Source organism: Pleurodeles waltl, chromosome 11, assembly GCF_031143425.1.
Source record: "Pleurodeles waltl isolate 20211129_DDA chromosome 11, aPleWal1.hap1.20221129, whole genome shotgun sequence".
NCBI classification, from domain to species: domain Eukaryota; kingdom Metazoa; phylum Chordata; class Amphibia; order Caudata; family Salamandridae; genus Pleurodeles; species Pleurodeles waltl.
In genome coordinates, this window is record NC_090450.1 from 260,017,794 (window position 1) to 260,033,628 (window position 15,835).

The following is a 15,835-nucleotide window of genomic DNA, read 5'->3' on the forward strand; positions in this document are numbered from 1 at the left end:
CTCTCTCCTACTGATTGGCAACTTTCATGTGACAAACAGTTGGTGCTGGTGTTCCGTCACCTCTTTAACCAGGATTTCCTGCTCCTCTGCACTGAAGCGACACTTTCTTTTCTTCTTAAAAGTGTCCTGGTTCTTGTGTGGGTCCTCCTGGCTGGTTCCTGGTCTGCTGTCATCTTCCGGGGGTCTGTAGTGGCATCTGGGATCCATTTTGGCTCTCCTCTGGTGAAATGGCTGTGTTCGCTGTATTTTTTTACTCTATTGCGTAAAAAAAAACGGTGCATATCCGGTTTGCGGTGTCGTAAATCGACCCACAGTCATTTCCACCGCGTTAACGTCGTTTTCCTTTACGACTTGACGCCGCGGTGTGCGTCAAAAATAATGACTCCCACCTGTTGTTTGCGTCAAAGTATAAATATGACGTCCGCACGGCGCACCAAAATGGCATTAGCCGGCGGTAATATTTTTGACGCAAAACTGCGCCGGCGCAGTTTTGCGTCAAAAAGTATAAATATGGGCCAAAGTCTTTTGCCATTTGTACAGCAAAGTCTTTAAGCATAGGATTGACATAGTGTCACCCTCGCCGAGCTGTAAAATGACAAAAGCCATTTACCACTCCAGGCACAGTATTACAGCTTTGGACTGGTCAAATACCGCCCAAGCCAACCTGGAATGAGTAAAGCAACCCCTGACACATGTTTCGCTCTAATTAGAGCTCTTCAGAGGAGTATAGCTTTGTCCAGGCATAAGGGAGCACCCAGTATAAGTCAAACCAAGGCCCTTTCAGGATTAGAGTGACGCATAAATTATGCAAAAAACAAAGGAGAACTCTGGGAAGTTCCCAATTTTAGGTGGAGAGCTGCTCTAGTAAGGAGCACCCTGCAACACCAGCGACACTCTAGATTTGCTCACCTCAAATGTCTGCTTATCTAGCAAAGTTTTTAAGCATAAGACCAGCACAGTGCTATCCTTGCCGAGCTAGATAGTGACAAAGTCTTTTGCCATTTGTACAGCAAAGTCTTTAAGCATAGGATTGACATAGATTTTTTAAACTAAAGAAAACTGTTTCCCTACTTGTGAAAAGACAACCGTCCTGGGGTGGTTAATTCTGAGAGTTGAAATGCTTCAGGGGCAGACAGCTAAACAGCCCTTCTTGCCAGGGTACCTACTTGCCTGAAAGAAATGTAAATGTGCTCAACTGGTCAATCTGCAAATGGAAAATATGCTTGGAAGCCGGTACTGGCTTTAGTTGATCAAATCACTTGAAGCTTTGTGATAACACAGCTTTATTCTTTTTCAGTGGTATTGCAGGAGAGTTACCTGCTGAGCTGTCAAGTGTGTGCTTTTAAAAGAGAGTTATAAAAAGATTTCCACTACGTTCACTCAGGGTATTTATAAAATCTATGGTTTAGAAGCACATTTTTATCTTAAAACATTTGCACATTTTGTAGCAGCCTATCTGATACTGTGTGTAATGCAAGTTTAAAATAACATTCAGAGTGGGCTCTGTCAAAGACTGGGACCTCCTAGTACTAAACACACACAAGTCACTATTCTCCATTGCACCAAGAAAGACCAATTCTGTAGCTTTCTGGTTACACATATAGAATTCTGCAGTGTATTAACCAATAGATGTTTCATAATGTACAATGGTGCATTTCCCACTGATTAACTTAACTTGGAATTATGTGACAAAAAAGACCAAAAATGCAGCAGGGTTGATCAATTAATGTGGCAAAGGAAGTCCAGTAATAAATTTACAATGCCAATAACTCTAACTAAAGTAAATGTGAGACCTATTGCATTGCAAATGGTTGTTATATTTATTACTTACTTTATGCAGCAGTTTTAAAAGCACTGCAAAGTTCCTTGTACATCCAGCAGCTTTTCAGCAAAAAATAAAGCGTCAAGATAACTCTGATGATTAATGTACCTGCTGGAGAGAGGTAAGTGTTTTGTCTAGTGGCAGTTTTGACTCATCTAAAGTAGCGCAAATGGTTAATATGGCTGCTGCAAATAGAATGTATCATGCAAAAAACGGTCTTTCATGTGCATAGCACAGTGGGTTACTACTTTAGCTGCAGAGATCCTTTTGTTACTGTGCAGTTCATAAGTTACAATTATAATATAGCCCAGTGATCTATGAACTTCCATCAAAGAGATGCATGCAAGCTGCATGACTCAAATTAGAAAGTTCATCTTTTTTCCCCAGTCTTTCATTATCCTTATGCTGTTAAGAAAGGTTTGCTTGTGTGGAAATACATTCTTATTATTAAAGTCAACACTAACCACTGTGTTCTGTTCTGAATCCTGAATCTGTGCTTCTCCAGACCAGCACTCCTAGAAAATGCCTACCATTGTGGATGACATGTCAATCCTACACCTTGTAGTCCCCTGTAAAGTGCTTGGACACCCTACACTGATATGAGAGGTGATATAGAACAAATAAATTACATGGGACTATGAGGTTATGGAGAGATGAGAGGCCCTTATGCATGGATGTCAATTCACCAAAACGCCAGGGGTAGCAGAAGTGACATCACATGCTCTTTGACCTCCACTTTCACTCACAGACACATTCATACACATACACACAAATTCACAATTACACACACACACACTCTCACATAAACACACGTCCACCCACAAGCATGCACACAACATACATTTAAAAGCACATTTACTTACCTCAGCTGCTACGGAAGCAATATCCCCACAAATTGTACCCCATTGTTATTACACTAATTATGAATAATATGTTATTATTCACTATTAGTGTAGCAAAAATTAACAGAATTAACAGAAAACAAAGACAGTGAGGTCCCAACTGACATCTATAAAAACGAGCTGCAACTATGCTCCTGGTACTGAATTTGCCACCTCTGTACACAGGGGTCAGAAAAGCAGTGTCTGGGTCACAAAGCGCAAGCCTGGGGTCACAACTGTAACCCCTGGCAACCCCTAAATGACGCCCATGCCCTTATGGGTTTACTGTCTTTCCTCACCATATATTTATGTGAAAAAACTTTCTCAGATCTTATGTACCCAAAAAATAGAAACAGAAATCGCTTGGAAAATGTAGGGAGCACGATCATAACCAGGGTAAGTTTGTTACACTGCTTAAAATAACCTGTGCTCATCCTCTGGTACCATGGCACAGAGCAGTGAGGCTTAACTTGAGAGGCACAACCTAAGGTTTCAGCTTTCCTAAATAACACCAAACATTGAAAAGTTAGTCGCCGAGATGCAGCGCCAACCTTCCCATTAGAATTATTTGATCTTTGCATAGTGTTTTCAATATAAAATAATTATATCTTCAGTAAGTTGAGTACTTGTTTGGTTTGTACTTGTTTATGTTTTTTTGTAAATTACTATTATGTTAGAATTTTGAATCATAGAAATTGCTTGGGGGTTCCCGGCTTCCAGTAGTGATCCAGTGGGGGTCCTCAGGAGTGAAAAGGTTGGGAACCACTGGCGTAAAGTGTTCTCGTATAGTTTTATATCTTGCACCTAGTTAGCCTCCTACTTTCACCTGATGGTATTTTACACGTGCATGTTTGCTGTTTTTCAACTAATAGAAATTTACAAATTATTTGCACATAGGGTTTGCCAATGACTAGTACCAGTTCACTTTGTTAGGTTCCATAAACCGAATGGCAATTTTATATTATTCAACATTAGGTCATCCTACTGTTACCGCTCACAACAACTCATAGACGCATGTTTTTTTCTACTACATTCCCTTCACTTATAAGGCAAGTGTGCAAAACTACTTGGAATAGCGAGAGGTGCCTTGACGGAACACAACATATTGCAAATAATCCATGCAAAATCATATATATATATATATATATATGCAATAGCTTGAGCAGCGTTATCCAAACCCATCAAAATAGTATTTTGTTTTAAACTGGAGCCAACCCACGCGTTTCTCCTCTACACTGAATATTGCCTTTGAAAGCTCTAGCCACTCTGGATCTGACTAAGTCCTGGAAACAAGGGAGGAAGCCGTCCATTGTGCCGAAAAATGCAGTAAAAAACAGAAATAAATTTACTGGGAGTGAATAACAGAGCGGCCGAGAGACGAAATTTGCATTTGCTATGAGTTTGTCCTTCGCTGAGCTGCCAGTAAGGTGTTTATGAATTCTAGGAGGGAGGCCTGCCCTCTACGGTTCCGTCTGCCTCTGCTCTCCTCTCCGCCCCTGGCACAAATCTAATCCTGTTCTGGGAATTTATTCTCAGCCCTCTGCCTTTTCTGTGTTCGCACATATTGGGCCAGGCAGGCGGCGTGATTTAGGGGCTCCTGAAGTGGCTTGTCAACCAGTAGCAAATGAGTCCTGGCGCTGCAAAATGAGCAGTTTGGGTTCAGATGCATTATTTTTTTCCTTTTTTCATAATGGAAGTGTATTAAAAGCTTTCAAAATGCAGGGCAGGCAACATCGAGTAAAGGGGAATGCATGTTTCCTTTTGTTCACATTTTACCACAGGTAATGAGGGCCAGAGGTAATATATTTTCACCTTATTCCCCAGTCGTAAATTCTCAGGATGTCGCTATGGATTATCAATGATCAGGGTTGGAATGGGAGCTAAAAATCAGCCCTGGAATTTTTTTTAATTCAGTTCCGTAATATCCTGAGAAAGTGTAGTCAGAGAGCCCAGCTCTCTCATGGGGATTAGTGCTGTCTCCCAAGACATTTTCTTTTAATGGAACCCGAACTACCGGCATAGTTTTACAGCCAGTCATGAATAGAAATGCACAAAACCCCTCGTACTTCAGGGTCTTCAATGGTATCCAGAAAAAAAAATTCAGTCAATAGCAAATCATGTTTGGGCGGGAAAGCGCATCGAAGAACAACTGACTACTTTATATTGCGGAAAAGTCTGCTTTAATGAAACAGGTGCCCAAAGCTTACAACAAACCTGGCTCTAACCCCTCACATGCTAAACAATCTGTCCTCTCTAGACAGCTTGTAATAATCCAAACCTAATCCCCCCCTCCCTAACACACACCTTCCAACAATCAGCATTCAAGATCCATTCAAGATCCAATCACAACTCTCGTTACTCAGACATCCCATGTCATAACCTCGAGCCTACATCACTGTTGTCATCCTGTTCCAATCCTGCACATTCCCCCTTTATCCCCCTTCCTGAAAATATCCACTGGGTCTCAACCGGACCAACTTTTGCTGTACTGACTTTTAAACTTCTGTACACCCACCACAGCACCTCTCCATCAACAGCAACAACCAAAATGAATTTCGCACCTGCCTCGTCAAATTGAAGTAAGAGGCCGGCTGGGTGGGGGTTAAAAAAAACCTAACTGCGCTGTCCGTCAGCCGGGAAGCTCTATCAGTTACAATCGCACCCTCTAACTGTCACCCTTTAACCCTAACACCCTGTTTAAACCCCACCCACTTGCTGTTCCTCTTACCCAGATCCGACCACCTCCCGAAGGTTCCGGGAGAGTAGGGCCTTCAGCCTGCTCCCCGAAAACTCCCATCCAGCGACACAGCACACCCAAGTAAGACTGACTACTTTGTAGTGTGGAAAAGGCTACATTAATGAAACAGGTGCTCAAAGCTTACAGCAAACCTGGCTCTAACGCCTTACAGACTAAATGATCTGTCCTCACTAGACAACTTGTAACTATCCAAACCTACTTCCACCCCCCCTAACCCAACCCTTCCAACCAACACTAATCAAGACCCAATCACAGCTCTTTCTTCTCAGACATCCCTTCTAACTACCTCGTGCCTACATCACTGTTGTCATCCTGTTACAATCATGCACCTTCCCCCAAAAAATATTCACTGGGTCTCAACCTGACCCATTTTTGCTGTACTCACTTGTAAACTTCTGTACACTCGCCATCAGAAAAAAACACTGGGTTTTTCTGCCGGCCCCCAGTCCTACATTGCAACTGGGTACTATAGCAACCCTGTGAAGACATTGCTCACCTCACAATAATCTATTGTCTTTTCCCCTTGCATGGTCAATTGCCCCCGGTTTCGTCTCCCCAGTCAAAACCTTCTAGGCATGAAACTATTGAGGACCACCGTAGTGCCAGTCCATGCTGCTTATACACTCAACAAGTCTGAGTTAACTGCCTTCACCAATGCTAAGCCTTTTAACTTAACCAGGTCGTTTTTTCCTAGGTGAAGCACTAAAATGTCTGGCCAAGAAGTGCCTCTCACCAACAAGTTCAAATTAGGCAGGAGCTCATGCCATCTCATGCCACCTTTGCCAAAATATTTTATTTGCACCATATTGCCTTGCAGCCCCAATTGCTGTCCTCCTTTTCTGCTGTCTGCATGCCTTGACGCCCACTTCACAAACAAGTGCCCCCATATCCAAACCCCAAAGTGGCCCCTTTCTGGGCCTGCAATGCAACCTAGGAGAAAAAGACTCATGTTAGATTCCTGAAAACCCCAACTGAATTGCAAATAGAGCTTGCTTTTAGCAATCTAAGCTCTATCTCCCCACCCAGTGAATCTCTGCTGTCATCCAACCCTTGGACTCTGCTTCCATCGCCATCCAAATCCTGAATGAATGGGTACCAAGATCCTTAGCTTCATAACCTAATGCACCCAAGGCCTTCCTGAAAACCCCCAAAACCTGTGGCTCTGAAAAGCTCATCCAATTTACCTGACAAAAAACCTCTCCAAACCCTGTCCCTTGATGACACAACTGTTGCCACCCGTCCCTCGGACAAACCTGCACATCAGGATATTCTCGCATAGTGACAAGCATCCCCTCCCTGATTGATCAGTTTTTGACTGCGAGAGCCACACTTGCACCACCTCTGGGTGCATGCAGACATCCTCCTGTTACACCACGGGTTGGTTTCAACCCATGGTGTTACATTCTCATCATGCGGCGAGGTCCGCGATCCACTTTTCGGCACATCGGATCTGCTGAGGGGCCGTGTGCCTGGCTGCAGCGTCTCTGTTTTTCCCAGCAGGGAGGTCGAGCAGCCCGGAATCGGGCCACAGATCTCACCACAGATAATTCACGGCCTGCTATTGCATGGTGGGTGTTTCCCAGCGATGCACACATAATTGCTTATCTGTCCTTGGTTTCTTGTGGTGTTCTTTTCCACTTGACATTGGGGTCATATTTTCTCTTTCCAGAATGCTATTCTTTTCCCAGCATGCACTGTTTCCTTTTTCTTTTCCCCTTTTCAAGATTGCGTCTTGTCCAGTTTTCTCTATGGCACATCCCCACTCCAATATGGCATTTTTTCTTTTTCTTGGTTGCCACTTCCTGTCCATTGGTATATAAGGAGCTCGGGGTCGTTTCTTCTCTGTGTTGCAACTCTTTTTGTTGGGGGTGGCCCTCACTCCTGCTTGTTGCTCCTGTGGAATTGTTTCTGCTTGTTTTTCCTGCAGCTTCCTGTTGTTCCAGTGCTTAAAGTCTTGGTATACTGACGCCCTCTCTTCTCTGCTTCTTGGAGTTCCTGCCTAAAGGTTTTTTCCATTTAGGGTTTTTCCTCTGGGACTCCTTTTGGAAGGCACGGACTGCCTTGGGACCCACCTTGTCAGCGCACTGTGGCTACTGGAAGGGGTCGCCCCTATCTAGAACGTGCAAGATCCTAAGTTGTACCTCGCTTTCATCTGACAAGAGTGGTAAGAGAGGGGCAGAACATGACACCTCACAGCGAACCCCTGCCCAGGACTCATACCTAAACACCTCCGTGACCCAAAAAGCACCAAAAAATAACCACAGCATAATCACTGCGGAATGCAATGCCTCCCTTTCATCCCTGCACATCTGCGGCAATAGCAGTATTATCCTTTTCAAAATGTCAAGTGTAATCAGACATTGGACCCGCTCCCCAGCGCTCCTCTTCTGGGAACACTCTTCCAAAATCCTCTTCCCATTTCACCTGCTGATGGTTCGTAGCTCCACCACAGCTTCCCGAAGAATGCTACTACTGCCAACATACTCAGCTATGGTAACCACCGACATCTCCTGTCAATTAGTGACATAATGAAATGCACTGCATCATTCCAGCATGCTACGCCTCCATCATCACCACCTCGCTGTGTTGCCCCAGACTGCATAAACTGCACCCAAGTGAGTCCTGATGCCAACAGCGATCCCAGTATGCGCTGCATCACTCTCTCTCACCAACGGGCCACAAATGAGTGGGCATCCGAGTCTTCTCTGCATCTGCCCCTGGTGCCAGCCCATCGAATCTCCCCCACTGGAAACATGAAAGAGTATCGGCAGCCTCATTATGCACCCTCACTACGTCACGCTTTCAAGATAACATTTGCACACAGGCATCCCAAAACAAAAATGCACAACAACTGCCACACTTGGGAGTCCCTTGCTGTCTGCCTGTTAACTATGTGCATCACTCACATATTGTCCACACTGAACAGTACAGTTTTCTTGGCAAGCTGCCATCCCCCCAGAAGTACACTGCCACCACCAAAGGGAAAAACTCAAGAAAGGCAATATTTCGACCCCCTTTTTTCCAGCTTTCCGGCCATTCCGGCACACTGCAGTGCCACTACCAACAAAAACTGAAACCGGCTGCATCCGAGAAGAACTGGATAGACCACTCAAACCGCTCCCCCAAGATTGCCATGGGAATACCATTTCATTCATTCAAGAAAACTCTCCAGAGCTTTAAGTCCTCCTTCACCCCTGCAAAGATCCGAACCCGGGAGCCCTTTCCCCTTCAAAGCCCAACCCAAATGCTTACAGAAGGGTGAACCTGATCGCACCACCCATCAAGCAAAGTTCAAATGGCCTAGTAAAATCTGTATGTCTTTCACCTGCACCTTGCCCTTCTCAAAGATCCTGCCAAAAGCTCCAAGCAGGTCACTTCTTATCTTTCAGCAACCTGATTTCCATAAGCAACTCAATCCCAGGGAAAGTAATGACCTGTATTGGTCCAACTGTTTTCTGTTGTGCCAACGGAGCACCAATGCCTTTTAACAAATCCTGAAACAAACACAAATACCTCACACAGTCCTCCGATTGTGGGGCACCCACTATGAAACGGTTGTCCAGGTAGTGAGTCATCACCTGATTCCCTGCTACAAATGTGAAAACTTTCTGTAAGAATGAACTAAATGCCTCAAAGAGAGAACATGAAACTGAAAAACCCATACAAAGAGCCTTATCCACAAAGAATTGCCCTCCAAATTAGATACCCAACAACCCATAATCCACCAGGTGAACCAGAAGGATTTGGAAAGCTGATTTTGCCATCAAAGCACTTCTCCCAAAATGGTTTACCAACTGCACTGCTGTGTCCACTGATGCATAGTGCACCCTGCTGTAATCTTCAGAAATAGTCACTTACCGATGACCCTTCTGGCCATAAAATGTGAAGAATCAAATGGAACTCCCTTAGCTCCTTTTTGTGTACCACCTCTTGGGGAAACCCACAAGTTTTCCAACAGCAAATCCCTGAAAGGCCCTTCCATCCTTCCTTCTTGTACCTTTTTCATCAATTTGGAGCAAACCAGCTCCTCATGGCCTCTCACCGATTTCAGATTGTCCGCCCACTGATGAACCCTAGGACCTTCATAATGTAATTGAAAACCAACCAACAGCATATCCCTCTCTTCTTGTGACTCCCATCCAGCTTAGCCAATACCCCTCCCTGTCCACCTTAACTGGCATACGTGCTCCTGCCCAATGGATTCTGCCCCCCTTACCTGTACCCCACTCACTAAAACCTGTCTACTGTCCTCCCTGCTGACTAAACCCCCCCAGCCTGGGGTCCACATTGAATGAGCGCATGTTTACCTCTGCACTTGGAGCACTCATGCTTATACTTAAAGAACTCTTGCAGACATGACGCCTTTAGAAAGGCCAACAAGCCCCACAATACCCCCCTTGTCCTCTTCTGACAATTCCCACCTCACTCTGGGTGGGACGCCCCTGAAATGGCTTGTATATAACCGGCCAACCACTCGCCATATAAGTCGATGGGGCTGGCTGTTCTGGAGTTGTTGTTTGAAGAAACAGCTGGTTACCCAGCTGGCCCCACATACAGTCCGCATCCTCTGCGAAGTGCGCCTGAAACTCCTCATTCTACCACACCCAGGCCAAACCTCCAAAGGTTATCTGTGCCTTTCACACGACATCCAGGTATTTGAAAAGTGCCACACACCTTTTGCTAAATGTTTCACAATACACACTTGCATATATGAGGTAGGCTGCTGTCAAGTTTTCAGCATTAACACGTACCTTCAGCCTGCGAGACAGTTCATACTCCTCCTCCTTGAAGCCCTCCTTTGCTCGCATCTCCCTGTGGAGAAACTTAAAAAGTTCCACATACTTGCCCTCCCAAATACATTCTTTAGTGGTGAGCATCAAATGTGCCCCCATTGTTTTTGTAATACCCATTTAAAGCAGTTTGTTCCACTTCAGATCCTTACTTTCTTTCTTGTTGCCATCACCTTTTCCCCTTTCTCCACCTGCGATGCAGGACCTTGCGCTTTGTTGCTCATCACCCATTTTTCCTGCCCTGCAGTTCTCCACCCATGTCAATGCCTTGATCCTGCACATACTTGCCATGTGACAAACAAAGCAATGCTTATTTCTGCCCTTGTTGCCCAACCTCCTCTGCTTTTACCCCGACTTCTCTCCCCTGAGATACCCTGTCTTTTTCCTTACCATCTTACCTGGCCTCAAAATCGGGGCTGTTACTGAAGCCGTCCATCTTGATACTGGTCTCAGTTCTCAGGTCACTCGGATCAGGCTCTGCCAATGCTGTTACGGTAGACATGTCAGCCTGTAAAACACCAAGGCTGTTCCTTTGGTTAGCCTCTCCCTGTCCCCTTTGGATCCCCACAGGTGCCAACCACCACTCACTTTCTTGTGCTTCACACTCTGCAATCTCTCCTTCCAATTCATCCTCCCTGTAATCCATCTCCCATCCTTCATCGCCACACCCCACCGTCCGAACTCGTACCCGGCACTTCACCATCACCCACCGCCATCTTAAAACTGCACATTGTACAAGTGTTCTGATGTATTGAAATCCTGCACATCCTGGACCTTGTCCTTGCGCTGCATGGTCCACTGGTGCATGGTGCATGGTCAACTGCCGTCCCAGAGCCGGCCACACAGATTCAAGCTCTGTCTCTGTCTGCTGAGGTCGCTGGGCTGTACTAGACCCTCCCTGCTGTCCTGAGAAGGGTGCCGTTGAAGTCCCTGCCTGTTCCACCTGGCTGACTGCTAAATGTCCCTAGACCTGGGTTACCTGGGATATTGACTGGTGACTAATGACACCATACCCACCTCCCAGGCCCCCCATCCTGAAAAGCCTCACCCTCCACCCAAACAACTGAGCATGGCCTTGCCCCCGTCTCCCCCAGGCCCCGAATCCCCCTCCCGTGACTGCCCAAAGGGGCAGGAAAGCCAGTGACCATAACCCTATCTTGACCTAACTGTGCAGTCACCCTACCTGATAAATCACTGCCTGTTCCACCTACATTCTTATCAGGAAACCCCAAAGGCTGCCTTTGTAAACCCAGTGCTACCCCATGTTGGCCTGTTGTGGGACCTTCCCACTTATGTCCTGCTACCAAAACTGACAAATTCCCCCACGCTCCTCTCCCTGACTCAGAAGCCTCCCCTTTTGTGCAATGCCTTCCTCCCAGGGCTGGATAAGTCCAGCAGAAGGCCTTGACATTCTGTGGCACCTCTCTCTTGCATGGCCTGCAATCCCTCCCTCATGGTGCTGAGAGGTGTCACAGAATTCTCTGGCCACATGAGGTATGGCCCGGCTCCTCCTGGAAGTGCGCCTGGGCCACCAAATGATCACCACCTGAAGACTCTGCCCTCCTTCCAACAGGTGCAAACTCACTCCACATCCTCGTGCGTGACTCCACCCTCTTATCTTTCTGGCAGCCGCACGGGCTGAGGTGCCACAGACCCGAACCGCACCATCTCCAGTTGGCCCAAATACAGCCCCAGTTACATTCACAGCACCGGGGGTGGCAGTGAACCCCTCATGCCCTCACCCACTCCCAGAACCTCTACGCAGCATGTCCGCACTCGACAGGTGGACTGCCGCGCTCAACCCCTGGCCTCATGCCTTCTCTCCGTAGTGTTTTGCAGGGCGACGAGCAGGCCATGATGACTGCTGTGATGCCTGCTGCTGCCCTCCTGCACGGGCACCCATCGGACGACACGTTCTTCAGGGTCCCTTCTGCAAGCAGATCCATTCTGCCGGCTGTCTGCAATTGAAGCAGAGCCAGGCACACGTCCTCAGAAACTTCAGACATAATGGAGCTAATGTATCTATAATGACGCAATGAAAGAAAAACCTAACTGCTCTGTCCCTGACAGCCAGGGTGCACTATCAGAAAAATGGCACCCTCTAACCGTCACCCTTAACCCTAATACCCTATCTCAACGCTGCCTATGCGTCGATGCACCAATCAGCGCTGCTCCTTAACCCTGGATCCCACCACCCACTCGAATAGCCCACTCCCCCAAAGCCCCCAATGTGCAGATACCAAAACAACGGCTGTTCTTTGAAGACTAATTTCGGGGCTTGGCAGACTGACAACTAATAACATATATCAAATACAAAGCATTCCAGTACCTTGCAGTGTTGCTAAATTAGTGTGAACATAAACAGCCTCCTCCAGGCATCAACCCAAATAATGCCTACAAACATGCTCCCTCTGGCTAGTACCAAACCAGGACCAATGTAAATTTGACTGGGGTTCCGAAATGATTGCACCTGGGGTGTGTTTCGAAGAATCTGTCCAGCCATTTGATATTAACATATGTTTTGATTTAAAGTGTCTTCAACCAACCTATACAAAAATCTTATCTTCTTAAACAATGGATATTTTCTTTAACATGTTCAATAATGCCTAGAGCATGGCTTATTCACTCCCTTTGTGACTAATTGTAGTTTCCTGACAAAAGCTGTTAGACTCATGCAATTTTTTTAAACGTATAAATAGTGCATCCCTCCTTCTATTTTTGCGCGTTCAGTGGAAAATGTTACCTCACACAGAAATAACAGCTAAGAAGGAGCAGCCTCAATATCAGATCTTTTTGGATGATTTCATGACGTACACTGCCAGTCACAGGTGTAACGCTGCTCCGCTGGGACTAATTTAGCAGGACGGCCATTTAACATGTTCCAATCAAGTATGGCCAAATGTGTAATCCACACCAAAAATGGTGAACTCTTCCTTTGCAGTCATCTCAACCAGGGCCGGTATTGCAGATGGCGGAACTCTTATGGGTGCTACTGGCGCACTTTAGAATATTCAAATCTGGCCCGACTCCAGAGTAAGAGACCTGGGAGTACCATAAAGAAGAACCTTAAGACCATGAAGATTTTTCGGAGAGCAGGCAAAAAGAAAAGACGGAGGGTTGTAACATCTGCTGTTTTAGTCACTGGCATCTGTCTAATTTTGACATGTGTACAAAGCTACAACCCTTGTTAATGTTGGGTCTCATATAGCGGATCACTGGCTATATCCTGATCTCAATGACTAATTAGTACTTCTAGGATGCGTCTGACTGTGTGTGGCAGAGGAAACATTACCACTGCTGCCCAGGCCCTCTTTTTTTGCTCCTGTAATTAAAAAAAAATGTTTTTGCAACCTGACTATTAAGAAACTTAAATAATATACACGAAGTGGTAAGTTTTGCAACTTTTGATACCACTATATTAAAACTTAATATATAGTTACCTATGACATATCCTGTATACATAAAGAAATATAGATTTTGTAGTGACTCAATAGTGCAGTAAACGCCTCTCTGAACTATTAAGTTACTCTTTTCAAGGGGAAATCAAAATACATTGTTTGCTAAACTTAAAATCTTTCACTAAAGTTCAGAAGATTTTGAGGAGCATTCTTGGATGCAGCGGTGTCAACACATAAAAAGTTTTAAGAATGCTCATTTCATCAAAGATTTCGTGGATGGATACTTTTTGAAGTCCATTTTGTCCATTATTTCAACTTGGATTTCTTCATAGACATCATGCCAGTCAGATGTTATTTCTTTGAAGTGTGTAGCACCACAAGTGCTCTCCATGAGCCTTTTATTGAATGCATACAAAACCCCTCTGCAGGCACTGGCCAGTATAGCGTCTTACGCAGCCCGGGAGTATACATATGAATACTCCACACACAGAGCTCTGTAAAAGACATCTTTATTCTTCAACATGCTATTGCGCTCTGCAGATATTGTGCCATAAATTACATAACCACACCTTAATGCCTCAAATCAGATTACATATTTTCATGTCAAGACAAAAGGCTAGCATTAGTTTTTATTGCAACTCCACTGCTGAACTTCAAAGAAAAAATAACCACACATAATTCCACTTAAAATTCCAGAACTTCAGTGTCACTGTAGTCTATATAAGTCACAACTCAGCAGCCATCTGTTTCTTGTCAGCTAACTATCTTGCGTGATTAGAGTTTTAAATTTAGGCCCATATTTACACTTTTTTAGCGCCGCATTTGCGCCATTTTTTAATGCAAAAACGGCGCAAACTTGCAAAATTCAATTGCATTTTGTAAGCTTGCGCTGCTTTTGCGTCAAAAAATGACACAAAAGAGGCGCTAAACAAGTATAAATATGGGCCTAGTCCTTTACGTTTTTAGAGTTAATTATTGTGTTTAGAGTTTCATATGTTTAACTAGAATAATGAAGATATTTAACCATGTTATGATATAAGAAATGTTTACTTTCCCAATTATGTGTTTTATAGTATTGTCTTTTAATATTACATATTTTAGGTATTGGTTAGTTGAACTGTTTGTTTCTTTTCAACAAGTAAAGCTGTTTGATGGGGTCTTACCTTACTGTTTGTTAGGTGCTGCAAGCGGCAGTAAACCGACTCAGGGCGAGACATCTTTCAGGGTACTCGCACTGAGGCAGGACATCAAGAGGCCTTCGTACCTGTGTTTGCTGCCTGAGAGAACAAGACCCGTTTACTGAGCGTGACATTGCACGCTCGCGTGTGTGACGGTGTTGAAACTTGTGCAGTAATTTTAGGTTTACCAAACCCATTTTACATGCACTGAAGTCACTGGTTGCCATTTTAGAAACATTTGTGATACACGACCGGCTCGGACAATGGAATTTATTTTATTTGATAGATTCTTCACTATGCACGTGTCACATGTGAAGTACGGATATTTGTTTACTGTTGGAAATTAATCTTAAAAATAATTAAGAATAGAAAAATATTTACATCGAGCGTGAGGGTTTGAAGAGACATTAAGGTGGTCATTCCAACCTCGGCGGTAAAAGGCGCTTACCGCCAGACAGAAGACCGCCATAACACCGCCGCGGTCGCGGTAAACCGCCACGGTCATTCTGACCCACACTAGGCAAACCGCTAAAATACCGCCATCCACAAAAGTCCGCCACACCAAAGGTCAGAGATAAACTGGCGATGACCAAACCTCCACCGTCACGCCAACAGAAATACGCCCATGCCATTACGACCCACGAATCCACGCGGCGGTCTTTCAACCGCGGTATTCTATTGGCGGTACACGCCGCGGTCGAAATACACATACACCTACAAAACACTACCACATTGGACAATTCGAAATACACACACCTGATACACATACACACACCACTCCCACACACTCAATACATTATAAAACACACACCCACATCACCCACAAACCCTTACGACCAGAAATCTCGAACGAAGACCAGAGAGAGACACCACAATCTACAAACCAGCATCCACAGGCACACAATACCAATACCCACAGAACTTCCACGCACCTCACACAACACACCACTAAATAGCACCCCACCTATCACTACACACTCCACCCCACACATCATCCACACCACCCCA